Here is an 18,143-nt window from a genome sequence, read left to right on the forward strand (position 1 = left end):
ACAACTGAAACTGTTGATTCATTCTATACAATCTGCTTAACTCCTACAGCTGGGTAGCTGAGGGTTGTGAAGGGAAAATCACAAAACGGGTTAGACTGATATCACTAACATTACATGGTTTCAGACCTCATATAGGACACCAGTTAACCTCTAAAATAGCCTTTATTCAGTTCTTTTAAAAAAATTTTTTTAATTTAAAATTCTTGTTTATTTTGGCTGCATTAGGTGTTTATTGTTGCACGTGGGCTTTCTCTGGTTGCAGCAAGTGGGGGCCACTGTTCATCATTGCAGTGGTTTCTTTTGTTGCAGAGCACAGGCATGTGGGATCTTCCCAGACCAGGGATCAAACCCATGTCCCTTGCATTGGCAGGCAGATTCTTAACCACTGTACCACCAGGGGAGTCCCCTATCCAGCTCCTTCTGTTTCCTTTGCTCTCTTCCAAACCTACACTGTTTTTCTCAATCTTCTTTACAGTATTCTCACTCTCAACAGACACCTTCACCTTCTCGTTAAACAAGACAACTGGACTCAATACGTGTGATCTTCCTGAACATTCTTTTTCATTTCTCAATTCTGTGAATTAGGCAATACCATTTTGCAGAGAAAAATGTAACCGTAATCCAATTGTATCCCATCACGTTGTCTGTATCCACCTGGGTCAAGCCACCATCATCTCAAACCTCTTCCTCAGTGATAGCCTCCCCCTCCCCTTTTTTTTTTAAATCAACAATCTTTCTACTTACACTGTTTTCCCTTTACAGTGTATTCGCCAGTAGCAATCAGAATGATTTTTTAAAACCTAAGTCAGGCTGTGACACTTCCCTGCTTAAGACATTCCAGGGTTCTCCCATTACTTTAGAATAGTATCAACCCTTTCCCATAGAATCAGGACAGGTCAGTCACTGTATTCTACTGATGTTACCGCCTGAAGAGAGTTCTGAATTAGTGCTTTCCTTTCCATCCTCACTCTTATTGCTCTAATTTTGGCTCTGATATTTCTTACCTATGTTGTACTTCCAATCTTGCACCTAAATGCAGTTTCCACACAGCTGCCAGAGAGCCCGTTATTTCTGATTTTGGCACTCCCTTGCTGAAAACTCTTCAGTGGCTCTCCATTGCCTAAAGATTAAAATTCAATCCCTTTAAATTGTCCAAAAAAAAAAAAAAAAATCAAAGAAGCCCTTCTTAGCCTTGTACTTCTACCCCCTACTTCGTCCTTTCCCTCTAAAATAGGAGACTGCTTATATTTTTCCTGCCTGCTCTTTGCTATTTCTTTGTCTTGGCTTCTACAATCCTCTTCTCTTGAAATTACCTCCACCCAGATCCTTTATATTTTACCCCTGTTCTACTTATTCTTTAAGACAGCTCAGGTAGTGCAGCTTCCAGGAGACTACCTTAATGTTTCTCTTCACCCCCCCTCCTACCCCCTTCCACAAATAGCCCTCCTCATTCTCCCATACCCCTCTATATGTGTCTTTCTCACTGCATTTAATGCCATTATATTGTAATTATTTTTATATCTTTTATCTTACCCAACTAGGCTGCAAGGGGTTCCTTGATAGCGGAGACTGTGCTTTCTTCATTCTTCTCAGTATTCCTAGTTCTTATCAGAGAGTCTTAGAACAGCACTCTCCAGTAAAGTCACATATATGATTTAAAGTTTTCTATTAGCCACATTTAAAAAAGTAAAATGAAACAGGTGAAATTAACTTAATATGTTTTGTTTAACCTAATTTATCTAAAATATTGTCATTTCAACATGTAATCCATATACAAATTTATGAATGAGACCTTTTACGTTATTTGTATTCATACCGAGTCTTTAAAATCTGATGTGTATTTTACCTCTCAGTGTGGATTAGCCACAGTCCAAGTGCTCAAAGCCACATGTGGCTAGTGGCTACCATATTGGCACAGCACAGGCCTAGCATATATGATGAACAAATGGGGTTACATTATTTACCTGAAGAACCAGGATGGAGCTTATTCCTAGTCTAAGCCTACTTCTGCTATTTCTGCTGGGCATTTCCCATCTCTCTCCCACTCTACATGTCATGCCATTCTCTTCCCCTCCCAGCGTTGAGGCCTGTATCCCCAGGCAAAAAAATTTAGTGATTAAACCCATTATGATTATTTACATAATAATGTCCAGTGTTTCTAATTTGAACACACAATACTAGTAAACCGGTGTGAGTTATATACCTACAATCAGAACTACTCTAAAAGCAGAACAGAAGAGATAATGAGAGAGAGAAAAACAATAAGATAAAAAATAAGATCAAAATAATGAGAAGAGGGGAGAGAAGTATTAACATAATAGAAAATTGTTAACTGTCAAAATGTCTCAACCTAAATGAACACTTCATTTAATTTTTAAAAAGTTGTTTACAGTAATTACTAAGTGTTGTTTGGGGGTAGGGATATATATCAATTAGTGATCTTGCCCCAAGTGCCGAAATGTTTTATGATTTGAGTTGATGGTGCCAAGATTCCCATTAGGTTGAGCAGTTTTATAATTGTTTTAAAAGATATATTTAACATTCATGGAGATGTTAGTATCACAGTTTTTATTTTGACAGTCTTAGGTGGTCATTAAAGTGCTTATAAAAGACATTAAAGATTACACATTGCTTTCCGATTAGAAAAATTAGCCTCATGTACTCTAGCCAACTTCCAACTTAGAGAAGCTTTGTTTATTTTGATTATCACTATGGCTACGTATACCTTCTTCATCTCCCTTTATAAGCTATTAAAGTAGTCTGTGTTTTTAAGTACTTAGCTGCTTCATTTCACATCAGCAATGGGCAGAGTTTTATCAGATATATAATTTTCCCAATTTAGGAACTATCTCTTTGTACTTGATAAATAGTCTTATACAGTATACTGGGTGCTTGCCTGTTGGCATAGGTGTAAATGATGGTGGTCTGATCCAAAATGTTAATGATCTGCTATTTATTGTCAGTGGTTGCTTGGGCAATATTTCGTAGCTCTGCAATATAGGTTAATGAAGCCTAAGAATTTTGTTAAATAGCCCTTAGGCCCTTCCTGTAACTCTAGCATTTGTAAGAACTTCAGAGCTTAACTGCTATAGAGATGATAAAAGAATTGAAGAGTGATCACTAAGACTGTAGAGTAGAAAAGTGGATTGTATCTTGGGAATCTTGAAAAACTAATCCTTAAAAGTTATTCAGTCAATGTAGTTCTTTGCAACATTGTTCTGTGTACATATGTATAATGCTACCATGATGGAAGCTGTGGGAATAATATTTATTTACATGAATGTAAGTGGGAAATATTATGAAGAGTTAACTGTAGGAACAAGTCACTGACACTTGGAGTCTATTAAAGCATTCCTTGATAGGTTCATAAGAGCAAACACATTTAATATTCATTGCTTTGTCCACTTAAAAATAATTATTCACATCTTAAATGGTAATTTTACCATCTATGAACTGATGAATTTATTCACTGCTAGCAAATAGTTGTGACCTTTAATGTACTCATGCCTCACAGATTGCAGATATGTCTTCAAACACACTGGCTGACTCCCCCCACCCTTTTCCCTATTCTGACTGGATTTGAGAAAAATAAACTTTAAAAAATGATAACTTTATGCTTTTCCTAATCCATATGTCAGTCTAAGGTTAAGGAAGCTTTGATAGTTACTGTTTCAAAAATATTTTACATTTAAAGTTCAGTTCTTAGAGGAGGTCTTCAGTTTTAGCCAGTACTTTTCAGTTTTACTTGTTATAATTGAAAGTATTAGAAATGAAGAGTGAAATTAAATTATGTTTTAGTTCACTTCTCACCCTTTGGGACAATTTGTTTTTGCAGACTATTTAGGATAGATAGAATTCCTCTTCCTAAACCTAGTACACTTCTTATGTAAGATGACCATATGACCTGGCTTACCAGCAACAGTTCTTCTGTTCTTCTGGCTTAACTATTAACAGGGCTTCCATTTACTCTAAAAAATGTCCTAGTTTGGATGGTAAATCAGATGGTTAGAAGCTTTAGGGAATTTGAAATATAAACTAATATAAAAGGGAAGATTCAAATGACCTTTTGTTGTCAGGAGTATTTTCTTCTCAGCTATGTACAGATCTATCTAAACTCATTTTAAAGAGTATTATGATATAGATAATGTAAGCCATGAAAGAATTGTGCTCTTTGATTTATTGATAGTACTCTGAAATTCCCATTAGTTGAGAAGTGGTTTGTTTAATATTGATAGAAAATAGATTCAAGAAAAATTTGCGATGATAAAAATACAAAGTACTGTTCCTACTTATCTTCTCTTTTGAACCTAAAAACGACTGTTTCATAAAGGTAGAACAGATACAGTTTTCATCTTTTCACAGAGGTTGATAACTTAGGTGGTGTGGCTAGCACTATATGTACAAACTAGTAGATAAGTTGACCCAAGACTTTAAAGCCAGTCTTCTGGACATGAGTCCTGTATCTATGATCTTTTCAGTATACCATGCTATTTTTGAATAATAGAATATGAATATGAATCTATTCTGTGCTTTTCTGTTTTTAATTTAGAAAATGCTTTTGAGAAAATAACCAAATAAAGTTTCTGAAAAATTATTCAAAAATTATTATTACCTAAAGGCTAATTTGCAGTCCCAGTACATTTTTCTGTTTACTTCAGAAAGCTTTACATTATATGAGCTTACTAAAAGAATTTTTGAATTTGATAGCAATTTGTCTCATTGAGAAGAGGAAAATAAACTGGGCTCTCTTGGTCAGAATTGGAATGAAGCACTATTATATGGATTCATCTCAGGTTTTTTTAGGCTTTTTTGCAGTAATAATTTTATGTCTTAGTAATTATGGCACATATACTCTTTTACTTGGCTTATAATACATATGGATAGTTGAGAAATGAATATAAATTGACTACTAATGGAGTTAGTGAAAGTGTTTATATTAGCTTTCCCAGCTAGATTCTTTCATGTAATAAGTTTAAAACTAAATAAATTGAGTTATGTTGTAATCTCAGAAGGGACCAGAGCAGGAAGTGCTCCAAAAAATTGTGGCCTTGTTTTACAGTCAATGATGGCACATGGCCATATTCCCAGCCTATGGTACTGTGCAAGTCCTGAGTGAGAGATGACCAGGGATTATGCTATGGCCCTATCTCTGGTTATTTGCATGTTTCCTAGACAAGTCTTACTTCCTCAACTGGAAAATGAGAATACTCATGCTAGTATTGTTCAAAAGTGTTGGTGTAAAAATGAGATATGTGAAATTTCTTAAAGCTTGCCTATTGAAGGCTTTCTAGGAAGAAGGCATATGCAGAAGTTCTGCTGTGGGGAATCGTGAACTCTGGAAACTAAGTATATAGTAATAGGTTTATAGTGGGAAATCAGCAGCAGCTCCGCGATATTTTTTGAATGAATTATAATCCTATTAAGTAATTTAACTTCTCTGTGCCTCAGTTGTTTATCAGTGATATGAAGATAATAATATATACTTAGGGTATTTCACAGGATTGTTAAGGATTGAGTGATTATATATATGTATTCAGATAGTATAAGAAGCTGTTAATAGATAAATTTAAGAGCTACAACTAATCAGAGAGATCTTTCCAATTGCTAACGTTGTATAATTGTAGTAAAATTGTTGAATTGCTATGCAAATTGAGATTTATAATTATAGAAGGGATTAAATAATAATTTGTTAAGTGCTTTTACATATTTGATTCATGTATTAAGTTTAAATAAGTTGGTAGTTAAATAGTCAGGTAGTTATTATATTGTTGTTATTTCTGTTATATTCCAAGGGATTTTAACAATTATCTAGCCGAACAGCAGAATTGCATAGAAAGGAGAAACTAGTTTATACATTTATTTCAGAACTTAGTGGTTGTAAGAAATCATTTATTTATCAGAGATTTATGATCTGTTCAGCTTCAAGTCCAAGAAAGGGAACATTGGTATCAAGTTGATTATGATATGAGCTAATTTAGTGAAGACCTGAATATGTTTGATAACTCCTTTTGAACATAGCATCTGCTATTATTGGGCTTCGTTCAACAGTGTATGTCCCTACTTACATTTCTAGGCCCTCTACAATCCAGTTTCCCTTTTTTAGTTCATTAGCAAATTTAACCGCCTTCTAGAAAAGAGTTATTTTTAAAACTCAGATAATTATTCTATTCTAACATAGTTCAAGTTAAATGAAAAAAGGATATGAATTTAATCGTTTCTTTTTTATTTGTACCTATTTCTTCCTCATTTTTTTCCTAAGCTAAGTTTCTGTCATTATGCAAACAAATATGGTATTTACTTATTTAGAGCACGTAACGGGCTATTCAGTTTTCTGTTTTTAATCCCCTTGACTAGATCCTTCATCTAACATATTCTTCAGAGGCTCCAGGATCACAGTATAGGTTATAATGAATTAGTTCTTGTAACCAGACCCTATTGGACATAGTCCAAGACAAACTTGTAGTATTCAAAATTCTGTGTTTTACTATAGTGAGAAGTGTTATTTGAGGGTCCAACATAGTCAGTCTATTTTTACTATGAATTTACCAGTGGAAACTTAAACAATAAAGTCTTTGGATCAATGTTGGATATAAAAGTATTTACAGAATACGTACTAATTGTTCATTTTATGGCTGTTTGGCTCTTTAAAAATTGGCAACCAAATTCAGGAAATGAAATGTAGTTTATTAGAAAATACCTTTCTCACCGAAGATCAAGTTTCCATGCATCTCAGGTTTTATGGGAATGGATCAAATACATCGGACAGAAATAGGCTAAAGTTCCTCACTTGCCATTTGAAATTTCTGTACTCATTTCTCAAAAAATCCATTTTGGTTGTATAGTGTATTAGTTAAAAGTATATTGTTAAACCAATAAAAAAGTGGTTTTACCACATTTGTTCTATTATAGTGATGTACTGGACTCCTCTTGGACCCAGCTTGCTCCAGTCATTGCAGTGCCAACCAGATTCCTGTCAGGTGAAACCTGACAGCCCTCACCTGACTTGCGGCTTTAACATTAGTTTTAACATGTGGTTTGTTATGGTACCAAAGGAACTGCTGAAAATTTAATTTACGCTAGATGTGTTTAATTTACACTTACTGGTGGAACTAGACTAACATGTCATCATCTTAAAAAGTAAAGCTATGGGAAAAGAGACTGGTATTGTGCTGGAATGGACTGAATAGCTTTTCTTGCTGAATGGCCTACAGCCAGGTTCCAGTGTAGCCAGGTTCCACTAGTTAGTTCTGTATTATAGTTAAAAAACAGTATGCTTGTTCCCGAGCAACATATATTTGTTTTAAATTTTGTCAAACAAGCATTTGGACAGTGAATAGAGCAGAAGGTAACAGCTAACTAAACTGCTATGTGGATGGCATTTACCATTCAGTACTTATTATGTGATTTAAAATTGATCACAATATTAATATTTTCAGAAATACAAATGATCCTTTCATCTCAGACTGTATTTCATCTGCTTTCAGTTAGGAGACCTCCAAATGTAGACCTATGTGGATGGTCCTTGACTTAGGATGGTTTGATCTTAACGATCTTTCGACTTTATGATGGGTGTGAAAGCCATATGCATTCAGTAGAATTCTGAATTTTGATCTTTTCAGGGGCTAGCAGTATGCAGCATGTTGCTCTCTTGTGATGCTGGGCAGCTGCAGCACGCCTCAGCCCCCATTCAGCCATGCAATCAACAAGGGTAAACAGCTGCTACACCACTCTGTACCCAGACAACCATTTTGTTTATCACTTCCAGTACAATATTCTATAAATTACTTAAGATATTCAACACTAGTATAAAGTAGGCTTTGTGTTAGATGATTTTGCACACCGTAGTTTAAAATAAGTGTTCTGAGCATATTTAAGGTAGACTAGGCTAAGTAATGATGTACAGGTTAGGAGTATTAAATGCATTTTTGACTTATGATATTTTCAATTTGCAGTGGGTTTATCAAGACATACCCCATCAATAAGTTGAGGAATATCTGTATATATTAAATGTAAATTTTTTCTAGAAGACCTCATCACAGAACTCTATAATATTGCTTTGTGTCCATAAATATTATACTGCAAGCTACAGAAACTTACCCCTCTTGTATTTCTTAACGTTTCAAGATGCATTCAGAAATTCGTTAGATTTAAAATATTTTCATGTTGGAAGGAAGTGTTTCTCACTCCTAATCTAAATCATTGTAGAAGGGATAGGCACAGAACCTTCAAGGGAGTAGACTTAAGATAGAACTTAGAAAAAAAGTTTGCCATGTAAGTTATATTTTCACTTTGTCAGTAATACATAAGTTCTAAGTTAATAGTTTTCTGATTACTTTTAAGACTATATGTCTTTAACACGATGAGGTATACCATTCTTTACTTCCCAGTTAGTTTTTGATGCATAGCAAGTTTGGTTGTTAGTCCTGTATTATCCAAATTAGCTATTTATATAGAAACATCTAAAAAATATATGCCTGCTTTTCAGTTGTTTATAGTAAATCCACTCTGAATGTATGAAAATTAAATGCAAATTAAATACTAATTTAATGAATAGTCACATAAGGTTAAATTGCTTATGTATCTAATAGTTTTAATAAGAACATATAATTAGTGGGCTAAATTGTTGAAGTGGCACTTTTGTCTTTAGGTATACCATCTACATACAGACTTTTCAGTTTAAGAGAAAAACAGTATATTTACCATGGATATAGATTCAAATTATGGTCTTCACATAAAGCTTATTTGTTAGCAGTTAAACATCTTTCAGGGAATTAAAGTTAACAGCAAGAGCTCAGTAAGATCAGTTTGTTTTATAAGTGGATCTATTTGTTGGTTCTAATATCAATTCATAACCTCTTTCCTGTTCTTTCTTCACACACTGGAAGATGTGTCAATTAACCCAACTTTTGTTAGATAAGTTCTTAAAATGTTTTGTTACACTATTCTGAACTCCCTTCTGACTAATGACACTTATTTCATAAATATCTCATGTGTGAACTTTGCTCATTGGCTCCATCTCCAAATCAGTTCATCAGTCTGAGGCTAATTTCATATTATTTTTAGAACATGTTAAATCCTATTCTATCTTCTTACATCCAATTTTGGACTCACTCTTCCTATCATTATTTACTATCAAGGGAATGTAATATAATTTCATATTGACCTACAGTAAATTAATTCATAAGAGAATCTTTTGGAGGAAAAAACATACTCTAGAGCCCTAAAGAAATGATTCAATCAGTAGTAGAAAGCACAATCCTTAGCGCATATAGAAATCTTTGGCCAACTAATCTGATGTCTTGTGAAATAATACAGTAGATATAAATAGATGCAAAACGCCTTTGAAAAACTTAGATACTAGGCACAAGTAAGGTACAATTTGGATTATCTATGTCACAATTCCTTCCTTTGTTATAGATGATTGAAATTTGAATATTTAAAAGTTATTTAAGCCTTTTAATCACCGTGGTATATTGTTCTCACAATATGTTTAACAAAGGCATCTTTGAAGTGATTCTTGAATTGGGTTCAATTATATGGGTTTCTAATTTTTTTAATTTAATAAGATTAAAATATTTTCCAATACTAAATGCTTTCCAAGGTTGCTGATTTAATTTTATCTCTGACAAAAATAAAATGTATATTCTAAGTGAAGCTTTGGGTTCTCGTACTCAAGATAGTTTTTGAAATTTATTATATATTCTATTAAAGAGGTGGGAAGAATATTGACATGTTACACCTACTGTATTCTAGAAGCTCTGCTAGGTGTTTACACACAATATCTCATTTGATCCTTCCAACAACTTGTAGAGAATGGTATTCGTTTCCTTAAGTTACAGATGGAGAAAAGAGAACTCAGCATCAAATAATTCCCAGGGGTTGACTAGCTTGAAGCAGAGTCAATATTCAGACCCATCTCACTTTGGCTCAAAAACCCATGTTTTTCAGTATACTACCTTTTCTCTTGATTGTAAAGACAAGAAACAAATGGAAATAATTATTTTCTAGAGTCCACTTGGACTGAACTAAATTTACCAAATTTAGAAATATCCCTCTGGTGAAAAGATAAGGGGCTTAGGAGAATTAAATTTTAGCTCCAAGAATCAGAAGTGAAAATTTTGATCCTTTGATTCTCAAGCTTTCTGTGGTCCTATTTCCTTGGAAAATTCCTCAAGTTAAAAGCATTTAAAGCATTGTTGAGCACTTGTGTACAAAGCACTGCATCAAGATCTCACCCTTTAAATAACAGTTTCTGTCCCCTCTAAGATGGGGCTTTGAGTCCTGCAATTCTGGGCTTTATAACCTTACTGAAATTTTCCTGTCAGTTCTAACCAAATTTTAGAAGTGCAAAATTCTTAGGCAAATCCTAAACTATATCCATGTAAGAGTGACTAAAACAATACAAAAATACATGCATACTTACATACACACTAAGAAAATAAACAGTTGAGACAGTTTAAAGCAATAATAAGTCAGAAAATGACAGCAGGATCCACAAATAATCTGGGCAAATATGAAGAAATGTGAGGTACTCTTATGAGTTTGATACAAAATTTTGTGATGGCATTAAGAGATTAGGTTTTGAAGAGGTAGTCATCTTCATTACCAATGGCAACCCCCAAAATTTGGCCACTATGCCAAAAAAGTTTTGGTATTGGGGACAATAATTATATAGATTAAAATATAAAAGCAAATAATTTCTTGGTTCAGCAAATACTCCTTAACGTGACTTATACAACACAATTTTACCTTTTTACAAATCTTTTAGAACACACAGAATAGATTTCATGTAGTATTCAGAAGAATCAATGTAGAGTAGTGAAACAAATATTAGTTTGGGCTGCTATTAGGAAGCTGGGGTGTTCTGGTATCACCTCTACCCTTAGACTGTATAGTAGTGATTTAGCTACATTTTGGGGCTTTTCATTCAACTAAAAAGTGAGAAGTGGAATTCATTAGTTATTCTTAAAGAGTCCTTCTGGCTCAAAAAATGTCATGATTCTAGGTACTTTTGGTAGGAAACACATCAATATATTCAGGAAGGAAAGAGGTTATAGTTGTTAAGAAAGCTAGCATGGTTGACAAAAAGTCATTGTGTGAAACTGTGTTGCCAGGAATAAAGACAAAGGAATGCATCCCTAACTAGACTTAAAGAATAAAAAGATTTTAAAATGACTAGAACAATTTTTGACCTGGGCCCTCCTTTATATAATGTGGGGCTATATAAAATACATACACACACATATACAAACACAGACTCCTAATTTGATAGATAAATCCATGTATCCTTAATTTTAATCCAAACATCACAATGTATCAATATTTTAAAGGAATCAATTTGTGGAAAATACATAAAAGTCATTTTAATAGGACTTTCATATATTTGAAACTAAAAATTGACTAAGTGAAAACTGTAGACTCCCTCCCCAAAATGCAGAGTTAGACATGAAATTTTACCCACAAATTTTATATGAAATATGTATCTAGTTCCTAAATAGCTTTCCTCAAAACCATAAACATAAAAAATGCTTAATATATAAGTTGGAATTCCAGATTGTTTGTCTTTAAAGCGTAAGCCCTGTATTTTAAACATAGATTAAAAAATTTTGTTACTATATGTAATATATTTACCAGAAACACTAAAAGTATACTATATTGACATATATCTACATCCAGCCTGAAAACTAGTTGAAAAGAGAAAAATTCAACCAACTAAAAATATTGGTCCATATTCTCCAAAAATTGTCCAAATACAGTTTATGCTGAATAAAATTAACTTTTGGTTTGCTGAATCAGCACATTCCTTTTGCACATTCAACATTACATAGCTTTTTAGAAATTCAGCTGAATATCAGAAGTTTTATGCAGAATTGCCTTGGAGTAAGCAAGCATCCAAAAGCTTTTCCTGCAAAATCTGAAATCTCATCTGAACATTTATTCTCACTTTTAAAAAATTCTTTATTAACATCCTGAAGAAACTCTTCTAGCCTTTGAGTCTGACCATGACAAAGTGAAGACTCTAAAGGGACAGTGAAAAGGATGCATCAGTCTTGCTCAGTTCAAGGCAAGTCATATGATGGTCTACAGATAGTCCTTGAAAGGAAAGTATTTTGTATAAATCTGTTTTAAAAAGCTATTTTTAATTCCTAGATAAAGTTCATATGTCAGCTGATATGTTAGATTGCCCAGAAGATGTGTGCATTCAATTCAATCTAATATTAATAACTAAGGGGGTAGTTTGGTATGCCAAAATAAATCTAAAGAGATTGGTAACTTTCATTTTAAGTGACACAAATTACTAAAATAAATTGGATCAATGGAAAAGAGAGGTAAAAGAATTATTTTAAAATATAAAGATGCAAATATTCTTTAACGTAAAAAGATTTTCAGACCTAATAGGCATGACAAAACCTGTCTTCATTCCTTTCTATTCAGCTCAGCAAGTGTTTTTGAGCTCCAATAGTTAATCAGTTACCAGATTCCACAAACTTTGTTTTTCACACTCCTCACTTCTTGCTGTGAATTGTTCTTTTAATGTACTAAGGATCACCAAGCATGCCAGCGCTATTTTTTTATGCCTTAAAAAGGCAATTATTATTGTATCCACAATTAGATTTGCCATATAAAATGTTACCATATAGCAACAGCCTGTAAAATATAATAGTATATTATCAAAGAAATAGATGGCTTAAGATGAATCATTATATTAATCTGTGAAATATATTTAGCAAAATTATTCAACCCAGCTTTCCTAATGACTATAGCCATGCCCAACTTACAAAAAAGTATAGCAGAAGTGATTATATACCAAATAACCTTTATCCAAACAAATCAATGAACATATATGCAAGCATTATAAAACAATGTCTAACCAGCCTTATATAAAAGATATAATGCAGGTTGTACCATGTTAAAAATAGTTATCTTCTTAAACATAATTTCTTAACTTAAACTTCTAAAAGTGCATAGAAAATTGAGAGAGAGAAAAAGTATATTAACTTACCCTTCAATGTATTTAAAAAACTTCTGCTCTTGGTCACTTCAATTTTTTTAAAAAACTTCTGCTCTTGGTCAAAAGCAGAAAGTGTTTCACTGCTGACTTTCCCTGAAGCTATGAATATACACAGTAAATCAGTGAGAGACACCTCTCTGGACCACGCTAGAGTATGCTAGACACTACTGCTATGTGGAAGAGTTCTGCTGCATCTAAGCTATATAAGGTGTGCAATGGATAACCTAATATGCCTTTCATTTAACTGGCTGGGCAGGTTTCTACCGTCTGTGGAACATGGAATCAAACCAGAATATGTTGGCACAACAGGCCCGTCAGACCGGTTCTTCTTTAGATCCAGAACCCGTCCAACCAGTCTGCATCAAAGGCTAGCCCAACAAGCTGCAGCGGCTCAGCTCTGCTAGGCTTGTACCTGGTGAGTTATCCCCACCTCCCGTCAACTCCCAACAAACTGCTTAGAATGTTGTAGCCGCCAGCAAAATAATTCAGAGTTCTAGTGGGAGGGGTAGGTCTGTGTCAGGTACAGCAAGGGTCCATTGTTACAAGCCTCTCATTGTAGATAACTCAAGAGCCTGTCATCCTCAGAGGTAGGTAATCCTTTTTTAAATGTACTCCACGGTTCTGCAGACCAAAGCCTCTAGAAAGAGATTACAATGAAGAAGAATCCATAATGCCTGATCTTTCCACTAGTCCACTTGGTCTAGCTCAGCCTTGAGGGGGTGTTGATATTTCCCACAAGGGCAGTGTCCCTGAGAGTTTGAAGGAAGCATTTCTTGAGGGAGGAAAAAAAGATGTGGGTTGACCAAACATTTGCCTGGATGTGTTATCTTCCTTGTACTCAAATGATCCTCATACCATTCCAGTCTAAAATTGGAAAAACTCCTATTTTTACATACTAGGACAACTTGGAGAGGTTTTACTTTGGATATTCAACAGTTGAACACAAATTCTTGATAACTACCATGTGCCAGGACCTGTGCCAGGTACAGGGTTACAGTGGTGAAAGAAGACAAATTTAGTAAGAAATGGGAGCAATGTCCAGATTCCCAGGTAAACATGTCTACTAATCTTTTGGATGGTGGAAGTGAGCAACACAAGATCACATTTTGACAGAAATTGGTTTGTATTAAGGGAGATCGTATAAGATTTGTTCTTACTCTCTCATAATACTTACACAGTTAGAAACAGTCTATCCTATCTACTGATGCAGTGATTCTGCAACTTTCCTGCTTAAGTATAATCTGAAGTTTATACTGCATCTCACCTCCAGAGATTACTGGACCTTACCTCCAGAAATTCTGATTGGGTAGGTCTGGAATGTTATCCAAGTATTTATACTTACAGTGATTCGGCTGCAGTTGTTGCAGGGACACAGGCTCAGCCTCTGTTGCTCAGCTTCCTTTCTATTTTTGTACCTAATAGACTATATATTAATCACAAGTTGCCATATTCATCTTTGTATCTCTAGTGTCTAGCACAGATACTTAGAAAGTGTTTAATAAATGATTTTTGAGTAAATATCTACTCAAGAGCAACACTTGCTAGATCTTAGGGGAATCACAACTGGTAAGTGTTATATGAATCAAACTGCATTAAGTACTATAATTAGAATAACTGAGGTAGGAGCACAGAAAAGGGAGCAAGTATGACTGAGTATGGGAAAAACTTCGCAAAGGAAATTGGTTTATAGACTTTCCTTTTTAACCATGACCCAAGATTGCTATCTGCAGGATAACAAAAGGTTGAAGGAATAATAAAAAGAATGCCTTTGTTATAGTAACAAAATTTTAGGTACCTGGGGACACCATGGCCTCAGCACTTAGTAATAAGGTTATTTTCTATAGCAGCGTTCAGCAGATTTTTCCATAAAGGATCAGAGATTAAATATTTTAGGGTTTGTGGACCAGATTGTTTCTGTTTTAGCTATTCAACTCTAACATTGTAGCACAAAAGCAGATATAGAGTAGTCAATGAATGGGGGGTGGCTGTGTTCCAATAAAATTTTATAAACAAGTGACAGGCTGGATTTGACCCCTGCTCTAGAGTGTAACTGGTGAAAATCAGCAAGATCGCATAATTGGTTAGGAAAATAGGCTTGGAAGTCAAAAAGACTTGGGTTCCATCCCAGTTCTCTTCCACATTAGCTTTGTCACCTAAATCAGGCATCTCTTTTATTTATAAAATGTGAATGAAAGTGGCAGTACCTAACCCCTAGGGTTATTGTAAAATTCAAATAATATAATTCACGTGAGGCTTTATCCAAAAAGCTGGTACACAGTGAGGGCCCAATAAAATGTCAGCTAAAAATAAGACTAGTTGAACATAGGTGTTTGTTTCCATTATTTCTTAAAGTCTACTAAAATGGCAGTAAAGAATCAGAACAGCATGAACTCATAAGGATCAAAAAGAATGAGAGAGGTAGCAGACAAGAGGTGTCCATAAATTTTGGAAGAAGGAATGAGGATGAGTGGTGATTGATTTAGCAGAATAGAGAAAGAAGAAGTCTACTTGCAATAATAAAAGCAAGTCTATCTCTTCTGCAGAATCTTGGAAAACTTTAGTAATTGGAGGCACAAGGTACCTCTAAATAGTCTTTGGGTATTGGTGGGGGAGATGGAAATCGAGGATTGCTTGAAAATATGCTTAAGGAACAGTTTGCTCCCTAGATCCTTTCCCCAGCCCAGAAGCCTGGAGACTGCCCCTCTTCAGCCTTGATGAAAGACGGGTAGGACTTGTTGATTCATGCTGAAAGAGATTGTCCCAGGTTGGTTTTGGACTTGAGAATACCAGGCAGAGCTGAGGGTGAATGGTAAAGTAATGAGATTGTATTAGTTTCCTAAGACTGCTGTAACAAATTGCCAGAAGCTTAGTGCTTTAAAAGGACACATTATTATCTTACAGTTCTGGGGTTTGGAAGACCAAAATAGGTCTCACTGGGTTGAAATCAGCATAGTTGTCAGCAGGGTTGACATTCTAAGATATAGAGAGTCAACCAGGTTGAATTCTTTTCTGGAGGCTCTAGGAGAGAATCTGTTTTCTTGTCTTTTCCAGCTTCTAAAGGCTGCCTGTGTTTTTGGCTCATGGCCCCTTCCCATCTTCAAAGCCAGCAATGGCCAGTCAAGTCTTTCTTACATTGCATCATTCTGACACTGGTTCTGCTGCCTTTCTCTTTCATATTTAAATCCAATTGTATAATCCAGGATAATCTCCCCATTTTAAGGTCAACTGATTATGTACTTTAATTTTATCTGCAATCTTAATTCTCCTTTACTATGTAACAGAACATATTCACAGGTTCCCAGGATTAGGATGTGGACACCTTTAAGAGATCATTATTCTGCCTACCACAGAGATTAGGTCAAAGTTTCCATATTGAATGGTGAGATGGCCAGATCCATTCCCCTGCTTGGCTTCTGAATGCTGATAACCAGGTTTGTACTTCTCACTCCCAAAGCAGAAAACTGGAGAATTTCTCTCCAAGAAACTCTCAAAACTCTCATCACCCTAAGTCAGTGGTTATTAACTAGAGATGATTTTGCCCCCAGGGGCCATTTGGCAATAACTGGAACACTTTTTGATTGTAAACAACTGGGGGAAGTGGGGGAGAGGTGTGCTACTGGCACCTACTGGATAGGGGCAGGGGATGCTACTAAATATCTTACGGGACAGCACATCCTCCACCTCCCTCACTGCTTCCCCACATAATTATCTGATGCAAAATGTCCATAGTGCTAAAGAATAGAAACCCTACTCTAATGTTAAGCCTACCAGTCAACATCACCCTAATATAAATAAAAAGTCTCACCTAGGCACACAGAGTTGCAAATCAGCATTTTTATGCCTCATTCTAAAATACAGAGAGTATCTAACATGAAAGAGACAAAAAGAAACCAGTGGATAAAAAGAACTTACAGAAAATAGTCAATATAGGGAACAGAATAATAATTTTAAATATCTGCTATATGAATTTCTTCAAAGAAATAGGAGAAGAAGCTGATTGCATGAAACAAGAACAGAAGTGGAACTTTTGGAGAATTAAAATTAAGAAAGTACTAAAGGATGTGTTACAAAATAAGAAAAATTGAAAAAGATGAAAATGTGGAATGCAGAAGTAGCTCCATTTCTTCTCTTTCCTTAAAGTTCAACATGGCCACTGGTCCTAAGACCACAGCACTCTATAGGGTCACTGCACACTAGTAAGTTATGAAAACTCTGTGATTCAAATTTACATTGCCTATGATTGAGGGAAGAAAAGGGATGTGGGGCAGAGGGGGAGAGAGAGAGAGAAGGGGAGAGAAAGAGATGTGAATATGATCAGTTTTTGGTTTTAGATTTAAATTGAAAGATTTTCTTAAATGCAGGTATTCACTTTACCCTTTACCAAGGGTTAATGTTCACAGATCATAAAATGAGGAAGGCAGTCAAACTGGTACAAGTACAAACTTGCACCTGCAGAAAAAGTTTGCACAAACATTCATATCTGCCAATATTCATAAGTAAAGGTTTGCAACATACTGTCCAACAGCTAGTAAAACTTGATCACAATGAAATTAAGAGCATGTTTTACCTGAATAAGCCCAAGTCAGGAAACGTGATTTTGAGCTTGCCTCAATTGTCCTTGGAGTTTGGAAACATGGATTAGTTATTTATTTAACATCCTGAGCCTCAATTACTTCATTTATTAAATGAGGGAGTTTGATTGGATATATTCTAAATATCTATTCAGTGTAACACTTTTATTCTAAATTTCTTTTGGGCAAGTGAATGATTCAAAAAAACATGGGAGCAAAAGCAAGATAGACCAATCAAGGAGACATTTTATAGAAGAGCAATTTTAAAATGCAAGTCAGTTTTAGGTTGTATATTCTCCAAAAGTTGACACTGAAATATGGATTCACGTGCAAGTGATTTATTAGAAATGTGCTCTGAAATGAAACTAGTTAGGGAGTCAGGAAGGCAGGACCAGAAAGGAGAATAAGGAAAGCAAGTGTATGATTTCAGCATTAGCTTGGTCCCAGGGAGTCCTATAGCATAAATTACAAAGAAAGAATTTATCCCACCTAGAGGCAAAGGAACAGGCTTTCATACTTCTGAACCAGTCACTGACTACTGGCTGCTCCAGGGATTTGTA

At 34.9% G+C, this 18,143-nt stretch overlaps 1 protein-coding gene across 6 annotated transcripts in view; it reads right to left on the minus strand.

Moving 5' to 3' along the window:
* RBBP8 (RB binding protein 8, endonuclease) overlaps nucleotides 1-13,219 on the minus strand; it is a 91,590-nt gene extending 78,371 nt beyond the window's left edge. For 3 of the 6 annotated variants that reach the window (XM_057699692.1, XM_057699691.1, XM_057699690.1), the window contains exons 1-2: nucleotides 13,004-13,219; nucleotides 1,005-1,120 (exon numbers count right to left, since the gene is read on the minus strand). The gene's annotated coding sequence lies outside the window, so the exon portion shown is untranslated. The remainder of the gene's footprint in view (nucleotides 1-1,004; nucleotides 1,121-13,003) is intronic. The other 3 variants (XM_057699687.1, XM_057699688.1, XM_057699689.1) reach the window with 1 other exon arrangement.
* Nucleotides 13,220-18,143: the final 4,924 nt, after the last annotated feature.

Source organism: Hippopotamus amphibius, chromosome 11 (assembly GCF_030028045.1).
Source record: "Hippopotamus amphibius kiboko isolate mHipAmp2 chromosome 11, mHipAmp2.hap2, whole genome shotgun sequence".
NCBI lineage: Eukaryota > Metazoa > Chordata > Mammalia > Artiodactyla > Hippopotamidae > Hippopotamus > Hippopotamus amphibius.